At 39.2% G+C, this 13,831-nt stretch overlaps 1 pseudogene across 1 annotated transcript in view; it reads left to right on the top strand.

Annotated features, from left to right (window-relative positions):
* The first annotated feature begins 294 nt into the window (after positions 1–294).
* Positions 295–13,831, top strand: part of LOC311146291 (polymeric immunoglobulin receptor-like) — a 15,506-nt pseudogene continuing 1,969 nt past the window's right edge. The window contains exons 1-6 of the transcript in view: positions 295–340; positions 618–963; positions 1,728–2,048; positions 4,010–4,111; positions 4,909–5,012; positions 5,078–5,100. The product of the transcript in view is annotated as a polymeric immunoglobulin receptor-like (transcript). The remainder of the gene's footprint in view (positions 341–617; positions 964–1,727; positions 2,049–4,009; positions 4,112–4,908; positions 5,013–5,077; positions 5,101–13,831) is intronic.

Here is a 13,831-nt window from a genome sequence, read left to right as displayed (position 1 = left end):
GTGCCTGTTTGGTTCCAGTGTGCCTGTTATGCGCACTGGACTGTTTGACGCATTTCTGCGTAACTATTTTTTTCCGGAATAAATTCTGTATTCTGTGATTTACCCTCCTGCGCCTGACTCCTTCAAATCACCCATCACACTAACACACGCTCAGAGAGGTTCTCATACACACTGCAGGAGCAGACCTCGCTGTACTGAGGGGGGTAACTGGAAGTAGAAGTATTGAGGTGACTGGAGTAAACAGGGTGTACAGGGTCTAAAGAGACTTGAACTAGCTGGGAGCCACAAGTCATTATGGTTATCCTGCTGGTCATCACACTGAAGGTTGTCCTCCTCTTAGGTGAGTGCATCAGACTTAATGAACACATCTCCAGTTACTCCTCTCTATAGTCGGATACATTTGGTTGTAACATTTTACAGTGTAACTCCATTCACTCACTGATAATGTTGTTAGATAAAGGGGAGGGGACACTGAGGAACACAAGGTCCAGTATGTACTCATGGAGGTGATGGGGAACACCAGTGGTGTACCAGAGCAGAATCCACTCTTACAGTATGTGAAATGGAAGCTGGGGTGTTTGTACTGTTTGTAATGAGACTGTTGGTGTGTCCTGCAGCTGCTGTGTGGAGTGTGTGTACAGCAGAGTGAATCACAGTGGAAGGATATAAGGGGGGAAAAGGCAGAGATCAGATGCCCCTACAGAGAGGAGTGGAGGAGACACCAGAAGTACCTCAGCAAAGGGGATTGCCCTGTTTATAATAAAGACAAAGTTATTAAGACTGAGGCAGGGGAAAACAGAGCTTCTAAAGGGAGATACTCGCTGAAGGACAACAGAGAGGAAAGTGTCTTCATTATGACCATCACCAACCTGACGTTAAACGATGCTGGGAAATACTGGTGTGGAGTGGACATTTCATTGGGAAAAGATAAATACATTGAAGTCAACCTTGAAGTCTCTGAAGGTACTGTAAACCTTTGATTCTCATTCTCAAAACCTTACTTCCATACTCAACATATTACATTATACATTCCTAATCAAGCCTCCGCTACTGGCCCGAATCCTAACTTGAGATACTTCCACTTTATTCCATATTTTTCATTCACTTTTGCTAATTGTTTATAAAATTAATGATACATACCCATTTATTCTTGAAATATATAACTTATAAATGCCTCATGAGCTTAGTTCAACTGTCGTACCACACTAAAACTCAAAATATAGACTTGTTTTACTCCATTGTTTGTAAATGATGTAATTGTAAACAAAAACACGGTAAAGACTCAAACCATGGTTAAAACTACAATTCTGATCTTGTGGATGGTCATCTACAGCTCTGTCTATAAATGTGAGAGTGGTTACATTTCTCTAGCCCCAGCCCTCAGCTCTTTACCAAAAACAGTGATGGGGTGGACACTTTGTTGATGTTTGATCTGTAGATTTCCCCTTTAAGGGAACCGCATCTCAAGTCACAATTCCGCCGTGAATGAGGTCAGGTCATTCAACTGGCGTGAACGATGGGATCAAACACACAGTATAGTGCATGTATTGGAGGACCACAGATCACAGATTATTAATACATTAGGCAAGGACGTTTCATGGAGTATAATTCTTTGTCATTAGAATTTCCAAACCTTTCTTGTTTTGTTATGGTATATATTTATTTTATAATAAATCTGTTGAACTTCTTTCTGACCGCTAGGCCTACATGTTTGTTTAAAATGACAGATTGGTGCTGTGAGAATCCCACTGCAGTGACAGGCTATGAAGAACGGTCAGTCTCCATCCATTGTATGTATGATGAAAAGTATGAAGACGTTGAGAAATACTTCTGCAAAGTGACGACACGATCTAAGTCTCTAGTAGATGTAAAAGTGACAACAACCAAAAGCCAGAACGAGAGGTTCTCACTGTTCGACAACAAGACAGCCAGAGTTTTCACCGTGACCAGCACCAGACTAACCCATGAGGATGCTGGGAGATATCTATGTGGCGCGCAGAACAACCACACTATTGATACCCTGTCAGCAGTCCAGCTTGATATCAAGAGTAAGGCCTCTCTTGCATTTGCCTGTTGTGCATTGTGAGACAAATTGATCAGGGCACAGTTGTATGTCAGTGAAGTGAAAAGTTTAGAGGGAATATAATGAGGGAGTGGGCTGGGTGTGCCTTTGTGAGTGGAGGTGTGAAAAACAACTGGAACACATCTTAACTGTACATTAAATGTACATTTACATTTACGTCATTTAGCAGACGCTCTTATCCAGAGCGACTTACAGTTAGTGAATACATATCTTTTTATACTGGCCCCCCGTGGGAATCGAACCCACAACCCTGGCGTTGCAAACGCCATGCTCTATCAACTGAGCTACATCCCTGCCGGCCATTCCCTCCCCTACCCTGGACGACGCTGGGCCAATTGTGCGCCGCCCATGAGTCTCCCGGTCGCGGCCGGCTGCGACAGAGCCTGGATGTACTTACTTACTTAATGTGCTTATGTATTTAGGGCATTTGCACCTGTGTATGAGAGAGAGAGACAGAGAGAGATGTAGGTTGCTAAATGACAACTAAAATATCTGAACAGGAAGAGCAGAAACCACACTTCCTTCTTTACTCCTGTCAGTGAGTGTAGTGGTCAGGGTACATTTACATTTCAATCAATTTAGCAAGTATACAGAAATTCCAATTCTCTTCAATGCTTTTCAATTTGACATTTTTTGAATTGGAATTGGAATTTGGTTTACTTTCTGAATAGACTGTAATTGAAATGTAATTGACCCCAAACCGGGTAGTAGTTAAGTGATTTAATCTGTCACACACACAAGCATACTGTATGTATGAGACACTCTCTCTTCCTCTCCCTCTCAAACCCAGCGTCACCAACTCTACCTCCCCACCTACTGCCAACTCTATCTCACCATCACCTTCATCGAGCTCACCACCATCATCCATGTCACGAAACCAATAACTAGCCTACTGATTTTGCTGCACTCATTATGTCTAGGGGTCTTAGGCCTAGCTACATGGTCTGTAACCTAATTTGATGTGAACATAAAGTAAACGTGTGCGGCCAGGTGTTGAATTTACATTTTAGCAGACTCTTTTATCGAGAGCGATTTACAGTAGTGAGTGCATACATTTTCGTTCGTACTGGTCCCCCGTGGGAATCGAACCTACGACCCTGGTGTTGCAAGTTCCATGCTCTACCAACTGAGCCACACAGGACCACAATGTCTGTACCCAGGAGACAGCCATCTTACCTTAGGTCCAGGTCCAGCTCCTTCTTGGTCGGCCAATTCAAGAGGATTATTATTTGTTCAGATGGTGACGAAAAATAAATATGTACAAAAAGGACAAATACAAAAAGGCATGCCAAAACTAAAGACTCACCAAACAAAAACCAGCAGCCCCACGGCTCTGCCAGCTGGGATACTCACCTTAATTGGCAGCACCTGTGTACAAATAACGCTTGCAACGCCAGGGTTGTGGGTTCGATTCCCACGGGGGCCAGTATGAGAAAAAAAAAATGTATGCACTCACTAACTGTAAGTTGCTCTGGATAAGAGTGTCTGCTAAATGATTAAAGTGTAAAATGTAAACTAGACCCGGTTGGTGCTGCCACCTGGGGATGGAGTGTGGAAGTGCATCATGGTCTATGTCCTAACACTAACCATCCCCCCATATCATAACACATAACGGATCCTTTTTACACTACGCTAGTTTGTAAACATATTTTTGTAGTGTAAAGAGACAGATCTGGCGTCAAATCTGACTTTGGAAACAGATTCCCCCTTCTGAGTGGTATATTGTAAAAACAATGTCTCTCCGACAACACATCCCCCTGCAAGAACTACTTGAAAACCAGTAGACAGCATTTTTGTTGTGTTAGCCAAGCAGAAAATGTCCACACATTGTCACAACAACTTTGTTTTGTGGTCCTTTGTTTTTAACGGCACCAACAATAACCACCACAACAACAGAAAGTACTACAACCACAGCAACAAACCCAGCTTCACCAACTCTATCATCCTTAGCCACCTCCACCTTCACCTCATCACCATCATCCATCTCACCACCATCATCCATGTCATCTTCAACCCACAATGGATCTGGTAATAAACTATTATGGCTGCTTTTTTTCACTAATTGGTAATTTGACCAATCAGATCAGATGTCAAAAATATCTGATGCGATTGGTCAAAATACCAATTAATGGGAAAAAGTTGTGTGAACACAGCCTATGAGCCTTTCAAAACTACTGTACGCTAGTTTGAAACTGGTTTCTCTTTGAAACCGGTTTCACAACATATACTTTTGTAGTGTAAATAGACTGATCTGGAGTCAAATCTGACTTTAGGTAGTGTGGGACACTTCTACAACAGATTCCCCCCTCTGAGTGGTATAGTGTAAAGACAATGTCTCTCGGACAACTCATCAGATCTTTTTCAGAGCTGATCTGATTGGTCAAAATACCAATTAGTGAAAAAAAGATCAGTATTGGACTGCCTGTGTAAACGCAGCCTTAGCCAAATGGAAAATGTCCACACATTTGTGAATGGATGCGTTACTAAAGTATGCAACATTATGTGCAATATGGTTTAGATGAGAAGCTCCTGTATAGTGTGAATAGCTAGCCTTCTTTTGTTAGTCTATATACTATGCTATATACGGTATGCTAATAGCTGCACCCATACATGAGGCATGAATGATGGCCACCACATCCAAGGCTAACGTAAGGACAGGATGTAAACAGAAAAGTTGCACACCTGATGCATATCAAATGTAAATGTAACATTTTATCGAAGAGAGGCAGATCTTACTTTACATATTAGTGTAAAAAGGCCCTATGCAATTTGAACAGAAGTGCTGATTATAAAGTATTGGCGCTACTTGTGTGTCTGCGTTCCAGGAACATCAGTGATCATCATAGTATCTGTTACAAGAGTCTGGTTACATTGCTGCTTGTGGTCAGTCTGCTTATAGTCTACAGATGGAAATGCAACAAGGAAACAGGTGAGAAACACACACGCTGTCAAAACATTTAAATGCCCCCTTTCACACCTAATTTTCATTCCTAGGGTTTCCTGCCTTCCTAGCCACCGTGCTTTTACATTGCTGTTTGGGGTTTTAGGCTGGGTTTCTGTATAGCACTTTATGACATCTGCTGATGTAAAAAAGGCTTTATAAATACATTTGATTGATTGATTGATTTCAAATAAACCATTTGCATATTCATGGTTGCACATTTAGTCACAATATTGTTTTGGATGGCCGACTGACTAATGCATTCTCAACTGGCGCTGATTAATATTTAGTCTAAAGTGCATTATAGTGATTTGGAAACACAATGCTATTTCTGAAGGAGGCAAATAATTAGTAGGAAAACCTTCTGTCATCATGTGATGTCATCAGATTGACTTTAGATGTAGAATAACGTTAGCTAGTGTGGTAAACAAGACCGAGCTTTTGCTGGTAATACCGTAGTGATAAGAAGATCCGCCGACACTGTACTCTGTTTTCAAAGGTTTATTATAACAAAGGTTCCAGCATCAGAATTTGACAGATTCTGCAGATATCTGTGAGACAGCACAGCCAATCAGTGTTTTGCTGTTCCCCCTCTCTGTTCAAGACATGGCATTTATATCATACATGGCCAGAGCATGGCGTGATTCTAACATCCAATCCCTGGCCATTACATATCCTCTTTTCCAGGAATTTAGTAATGCTTTCCAGATGTTTCCAGCACAGTAGAGTACACCATTTTGCCACATCAGCAAGATCTTAGGGCCAAGTTCCCTCTATCACACTTTCTGCAACAATCAGCATTTCTAGACTGTTTAAGATACTACATATTCCCCCCTTCGAGACTAATTAAGTCTCGAAAACAAAAAGAATAGGATTATGACAAATAATAATTCTTGCTCTTGAGTAACTTTAACAATAAACCAAAATTAATGGAGATTAAACACATGTTTATATAGACACATTTTTGTATGTAGTGTAAATACATTATTATGGAGTGTAAATAAATTGTTATGGAGTGTAAGTGAATTGTCATGGAGTGTAAGAGCGAAAAACCTGTCTGGCAACTTTCATTCCAAATATCCATCAGTCAGTCAAGACAGGAAAATTCTCTCACGGCCCCTCTGCCCTAGGCGACCACCTAAGTACTCCAGATCAATTCACACATCTTCATGAATACATTTTAGGCTATGATGCAATTGAATACATATGAAAACCCCAGCAAACAAAATACAATCAAAATGTCCACATTCAGGCTGGTCGACCCATCGGACCCTCCTGTGGATTCTCTCTGTCCTTGCCTAGACCCCATATCCCTAAACTTCAACGAAATAAACAAAAACATCTGAGGTCCCCACATGTACCCAAGAACAGAAAACATAATTGTCCAAAAATTAATACAGAAAGAATATAACACTGGAATGTAGTCCACTACACTTCATCTCCTCCACAGTGTCGTCTTTCAATGCGACGTTGATGATGGAATCGGAACATTTCCACTCCTTCCTTGTTCCACTTCCTCCAGTCCATTCATATTGTCCATGTTTGAGTATTTGAGTCCCTCTACATATTCCCCCATATGCTTCTGGAAGAAAAGAAAATACCAAACAGTATCTTTTGCAAAACAACACATGCAAATTAAAACATCAATGTCAGCTAAAAATATAAGAATGTATATTTAAGATTATATCTAAAATGAATCACATTCCATTTCCCCCCTTTGATTCATCACAATAATATAATCATCCCACAATCAGATATTCCAAATTTCCTAGAGTTATTTCAACCCTAGTTTAAATAACATTTTAGTCTGACTTTTTCAAATTTTTATTTTTCTCTAATTTTTCAAAAACCCATTTCACTGATTTATTCACAAAACTCTTTCCCATTTTCTGAGGATATTAAATCGGGAAATTCCCACCTGCTTATGACTTCTTTACACAAGAACTCTGCAACCGACTGAGCATCTTTTAGCTTAGTTGAACATCTTATGAACCTCTTGGTATATGAATGTAACCAAGAATAACAGTCACACATTATTTTTCAAACAGATTATGCACCTACCTATGACATAGTCAATCTATTCAAGAAAATATGGTTCCCAAAAAAAACTCTACTCCTTTGTGATTTTTATCCTAATCTCCCCTTTTACAACATTAGCTAACCCATAGCTTACTAAATCATCATGGTTTCTCCAAAACAATAATTGATTGCTACTCTAACGATTTTTCTATCGTCTTCAAAACACTTGCTTTTGAAAGTCCTTCAATTCCTGGTTCAATCCCTTGGATTGCTTCATTTTTCAATGGATACTGATTCTTCCAAGGAGGTCTGGCTCCTCAACTTTCACCTCAATTGGGCTGATTTCACAAATCCAATATCAGTACTACTTTGATATCTCAAACATTCTTGAACTTTTTTCAACATCTCTTCTTCCATAGATTCTCAATCCATCTTCACACTTCAAATATATTCATTTGTCTTCCGTACAGCTTATGACTCTCCTTGTCCTTGAGGCAAAATCATCATTTTCAGAAATCGTGATCTTCACTCCTCCAAATCCTTCTCCTAATTTAGTTGATTTGACATAGTGAGATGTGTAACCTCTTCAGGCTGAACACAGATAAAAACCTTTCTGCTATCCATCATCACTTCCCATAATCCATTGTTTATTTTCACTTCAATTGTTGGATCTTTTTCTCTTCTTCTCTAATCGGTGCTATCAGCTGAAACTCCTCCTTTTCGGATCTTCTAGGCACCTCTAGAGTTCTTTCTCCTTTCTCCTATAGGGTTCACCTGGAGGACAGGTGATCTTCACTTGCTCCTGTATCTTCCTCTGAAATTCTTTCTTTCCAGAAACTATCTATGGATATGAAACAATTGGTACCGCTATTGGTGTCTGGTACGATTGTATTTGACCTTGTTCAGTTGAAACTGTAGCAGTGATTGTTGATTTGGTTTACACTGATTCTGCATAACCAAAGCTTCTTTTCTCCTTCTTCTTCTCCAGTTGTATTTGATTGAGTTTTCTGAGAGTTTCTTGGTCCTGTTCTTTCTGGTTGTGTTCCTTTTTCCGGTACAGATCCACTTGATGGGCTATATGATCTGTATAGACGCCTTTTGTCATGCTTCCAAGTCCAACCACTTCTGCCAGTTTGCTCCTTACCGGTAAGGGCAGTCCCATCTGTAGTTTAGCTCTCAAGATTGACTGCTCAATTTGACTCACATCTGGATCATTTCCGGTAATATTTCTCCACACTTGATGAACTCTTGACACGTAGGCTCTCGGATTTTCTTGTTGTCCTAGTGGGTCAATCAGAATGTTGTCAGGATGCACATTTGTTGGAAACGTATCTTTCAGTGCTCTCCACAGCCGATTCCTGCTTGCAGCCAACAATTCAGGATCATTCACAGCAGTTCCCACGTATCTATGAAGTCCAGCTCTCTGAAAAATTTCTTCCATGCCTGGAATCCCAAGGAGATTAGCCAAAAGTCTCTTAATGTCTCCTATGGCAGACTGTGTTCCCACCGTAATTTCTTCCAACTTTGAAATCCAAGGATATGCTCCATCTTGAAGAGTAGGCAGCTTCTCAAGTATATCTGACATATCGGTATTCTGCAAAGGCTTATATTCTAGGTTTTGTCCTCGAATGATCACCGGCATAATTTTCTTACTAGTGCCATCTTTCCTTGGCCTCAATGTATATCTCTTCTCAGATTCTTGGGATTCTTTTCTCAGCAGCTTCTTCTCCTTTGTCTTCAGCTTTTTGAGTTGTTCTTCCAGTTCTTTTACTTCTTCTAAGTTATTGGCCTTATACAGGTATGATACGCATCGGTCTATATCTCTTTCTATTTCTTCTGTGTTAGTCATTGGAGGATAAAATCCTCTTGAACATGAAGCACCTTTAGTCTCCAAATCTTCATCGCTGTCTCCATCTTCATTTTCATCAGGACTCGAATCACTTGTATTCTTCTTTTTCCAACTTCCATCACCCCTTCTTTCCGCTCTGGCCAACCTCTGTCTGATGACAGGGTCATATCCACCCATGATCTCTTCTGAATCACTCTGATCATCATCATCATCATCATCATCATCATCAAGTTCCATCCTCCTTGATCTCACTCTACCCTTAGTCTCCAGACGTCTCGTTGTCTTCCTGCCTTTGGAGTTTGGATTCATCTTTATGGTCGTTTCTGCTTGTCCCCTCTCTATTATTCGTTCATCCTCATCTCTGATGCAATAATCACCTTCCTGAATGATCACTGGAAGCTGAGGATAAACGTCCTTAAACTTGGCTTCTTTCTCATAAGGTGGGGGTGTTTTTGCTGAATCCATATATGAGAAAGGTGTATTGACTTCTGCAATCAGTTTTTCTGTCACCTTCACCTCTTTTGCCATTTTCTCTGCACCTCTGTCTCTCTTATCTTTTGTGTCTTTTATCAGTTTTTGTCCTTCATTTTCAAAAAGCTTAAGAACACCCAGCTCTCTTTGTCTTTTTTCTTTACGAAGTTTTCCTTTCTTCCCCTTCTTTTGATCTGTCTTATACGTGGATACAAGCACTTGCATTATCTTGATGACGTCTGGATTAAGCGTGCCTTCCAATGGCCATGGTTGTTCAATGTCAGGCCAACGTTTATTCCATTTTTCAGATAATTTTGCTATACCATTAACTAGTGGATTACTATTCTGTACTACATGAAGAGGAGTAATTGCTTTTGTAGTTTTGATGTCCTTTTTCCCCATTGTAATGACTATGTTATGTGTTTCCCTCTAGTTTCCCCCTTTTTTTTTTTTTTTTTTTTTTTTTTTTTTTAAATTAAAAATAATTAATCAATTAATCCAATCAATCAATTAACCAATTCAAATCAATACATCAATCAACTAATTCAATCAATCAATCAATAAATCTAATCAATCAACTAATCAATCAAATCAATCAATCAATTATTAATCAAATCAATCAATCAACCAATCCAATCAACCAACCAATTATTAATCAAATCAATCAATCAACTAATCAAATCAATCAACTAATCAATCAATCAACTAATCAAATCAATAAACTAATCAAATCAATAAATCAATCAACTAATTTAATCAATCAATTAATGAAATCAATCAACTAATTTAATCAATCAATCAATCAATCAATTATTAATCAAATCAACGAATCAATCAAATCAACCAATCAATCAATCAAACAATCAATCAACTAATTAATTACTAATCAAATGAATCAATCAATCAATAAATCAATCAACTAACTTAATCAAATCAATCAATCAACTAAGTAAGCCAATCAAGTCAATCAATCAATCACTAATCAAATCAATCAATCAATTAACTAATCCAATCAAGTCAATCAATCAATCACTAATCAAATCAATCAATCAAATAATGAATTACTAATTAATCAAATCAATCAATGAATTACTAATCAATCAAATCAATCAATCAAATAATTACTCTGTGAATTTTATTTTACCAAATTATTGATTAGTGGCAATCTTACCACATCCGATGAGGAAGAGTAAAGGAATGTAGTCAACTCCAGAGCAATTCAATAATAAAAAATAAAATAAAAAGCTGTACCAGCAACACTACCCAATTGCTTAATAAGCAATTAATTACCTTAATTTTACAGAATAATTTCAATGCTGGATTTCCAACACAACTCTAATCAAAACAAGTCATTGACAAAAACTCTAATGTGCAATTATCAATTACATGAATTCATCAGTCTGTTGCCAAGCTCTTGCGAAATGGTCACAACATGAAATATTCTATGTAAACACAATGTATCAATTATATCCTGTAAGGGAAAGTAGATTTGTGAATAATAACAGCACTGGCCTTGATTTGGACTGGGTTGCCGTCTCTGATGTCAGTTGATGTCAGCCCCTCCTCTCTCTCTCTCTCTCTCTGTCTCCTCCTTCTCGTCTCTCGTATGACAGAAGGACAAAAGGACAAAGAAGAGTTTAGTTTATACTTTTTCCACATTCACGCTAAGAAATAAGCAAACAGCTTAACTCAGGAATATTATAAATAGCTCAATAACATTTTATTTTATTCATTTATTTTAGTATTATTATTTTTAATCCGTCAATATATCTCTCATTCACCAACTCAGCCGATTATCAACCAAACAGTTTTACAGTCAAGCAATAGTTAATTCAAAAGAACATTTAACTTGTGTGCAAAATTCCCCCTCCCGTTTTCTTTTTTGGCTGCACTGAAGTGGACTCTCCCAATCAGTTCAGTGCAGGGGAGTGGCTAAAGTCATAAATCCTACGCGTGCGCAGTTCAGTCACCAATGTGATTTCAGAGTGTAAGGAGCGGACAGAGCAGACTGTTGCTCCGTTCTCTCCTCCCATAGACAATAACACTTAAGACTTTAACAGAGCTCACAAGCTGAACACATAGAACATACAGAACACAGAACACAAATCCCACTTCCAAGTTATGTTATCTTCCACTTATCCTAGTTTGCAGATTGATAGTTATGCTGTTATCAATTACAAAACATCTCTATACACTTTTAAAAAGTCCTCCCTGTAGGGTCATGCTATTGTAATAGTTAATGAACATTCTCATTTTATAGAGAATCATAAGGTTTGACCTTAACTAACATATTTCCTTACAAAAGAGTAAAGCCCTGTATTCGACACACATCTGGAAGTAATCAGAGAAGCAGCCACACTCACTCTGTTTCACACACGCACACGCTGACAGAGAGAAATTGTCACACACACACAGAGAGAAATTGGATCCATTTATCGCCGTTCCTTTGTCTTATATATTCCATTTGCTAAATTTCTGCTACCTTCCGGTTTTAGACATTCAAAAGAGAGGATTACTTCAGACAGATGTTTCGTCAAACAAATTCAGAGTGGTAAACTTACAATTGAATATATTGTCTTAAACCAGCAGTCCCGAGAACTGACTTGAGAGTTAATCTAATAACTATCAAGATTTATGGCCCATCTCTAATGATCGCCTCGTTTGAGGGCTTCCTTAAATTAACGGCGCCCTAAAAGTATACTGTCAACTCATTTCAAACGTTATCCTCTAAGCCTTTCCTTGGACACTCCTTGCACTTTTATTCAAGCCAAAACATCGGTGTCCTGTCGGTGTGTCCTACAGACACTCAAACTAATTTAGAAAATTTAGAACGGAATTCCTATCACACAGCAAAAAGAACCAGCAAAATGCACGCATAAGTAATTTAACGGTACATCTTGAACGCACACACTCTGGACTCACAAAACGGCCAACGCCCAATATTAGTGAAAAATCTCACCTTTTTAGCCGGCTTCTTTGAGCGGGAGTCACTTTGTAGCCCAGGAGTGGAATGCAAAGAAAAGACGTAACACGCCCCAAAAAGAATAAAAATAAAATAAAACTACCTCGTCGCCATTAAATGTGGTAAACAAGACCGAGCTTTTGCTGGTAATACCGTAGTGATAAGAAGATCCGCCGACACTGTACTCTGTTTTCAAAGGTTTATTATAACAAAGGTTCCAGCATCAGAATTTGACAGATTCTGCAGATATCTGTGAGACAGCACAGCCAATCAGTGTTTTGCTGTTCCCCCTCTCTGTTCAAGACATGGCATTTATATCATACATGGCCAGAGCATGGCGTGATTCTAACATCCAATCCCTGGCCATTACATATCCTCTTTTCCAGGAATTTAGTAATGCTTTCCAGATGTTTCCAGCACAGTAGAGTACACCATTTTGCCACATCAGCAAGATCTTAGGGCCAAGTTCCCTCTATCACACTTTCTGCAACAATCAGCATTTCTAGACTGTTTAAGATACTACACTAGCTAGCTAAGAGTGGTTTCGTAAATTCACTCTGGCTATCTACTCTGATTTCAGAGTACTCTCGTCTGAGTGTGCCAGAGCGAAGAATAACTGATTAATTTACGAACGCTCAACACCCGTTGAATATGGCAGTGTCCGTAAACGTCAGCAAAAAAACATCATTCAATTGTTGCCAGCAGCACAGTTAGAGTATCCAAAGCTATAGATAACATGAAAACAGCCAAACCAGCTCTGCTAGGTCGAGTAAAATGGTCAGAGTGAGGTGTTCCCTCATTTGTGTCGGACGTATCTAGCAAGCTAGCCAACTTTAGCCAGTTAGCTTGGGTGCTTGACTGCTGTTGTGAAGTCAGAACACTCGGATCAACCCTACTCCTCGGCCAGAGCGTCCAGTGTGCGCTCTGAACGCTCCGTGTGTGAAACGCTCTGAATTTACTATGACAATCTGACAGTGCTCTGAATTTACGAACGCCCAGAGCACACTCTGAGCGCCACTGGCACTTCAGAGTGAATTTACAAACACACCCGTAGTATAATGTCAGCTAGCTAGATAAGAGTGAGGGGAGCACACCGAATTATAGCTAATGAACGTTAGCATTGCTAGGTATTTTTGAAAAACTTTGCTAGCTAATGACAACATTGCCATCTGTCTAAAGTAAATTTGACAACCTAATATTGATGACAAAGTTGTTTCCTACAAAATATATGCCTAATGTAGCAATGTCATCGTATTTGTGTAAATTAGACAAAACAATCAAAGCCCCCGTTAAGAATGACTGGGCACCACTCGAATCAGTATGGCTGAGAGCGTCTTGAGAATGTTGATAACAATGGTGTAACGCAACTGAGTGACGGAGATGCAACACATTAATACAAATCTTAATTTGGCCCTGATTGAACATTAGAGGTGTCATTGTGAACAGTGTGACCTCGGCTCCCTGTTGTTGGAAATGCAGCTCTCAAAACCACCTGAACAGACTGCT

The sequence above is a fragment of the Coregonus lavaretus genome (genome assembly GCF_964263955.1).
Source record: "Coregonus lavaretus genome assembly, chromosome: 19".
Taxonomy (NCBI): domain Eukaryota; kingdom Metazoa; phylum Chordata; class Actinopteri; order Salmoniformes; family Salmonidae; genus Coregonus; species Coregonus lavaretus.
Note: the sequence above shows the minus strand (reverse complement) of the source record. Positions and strands in the feature narration are given on the sequence as shown.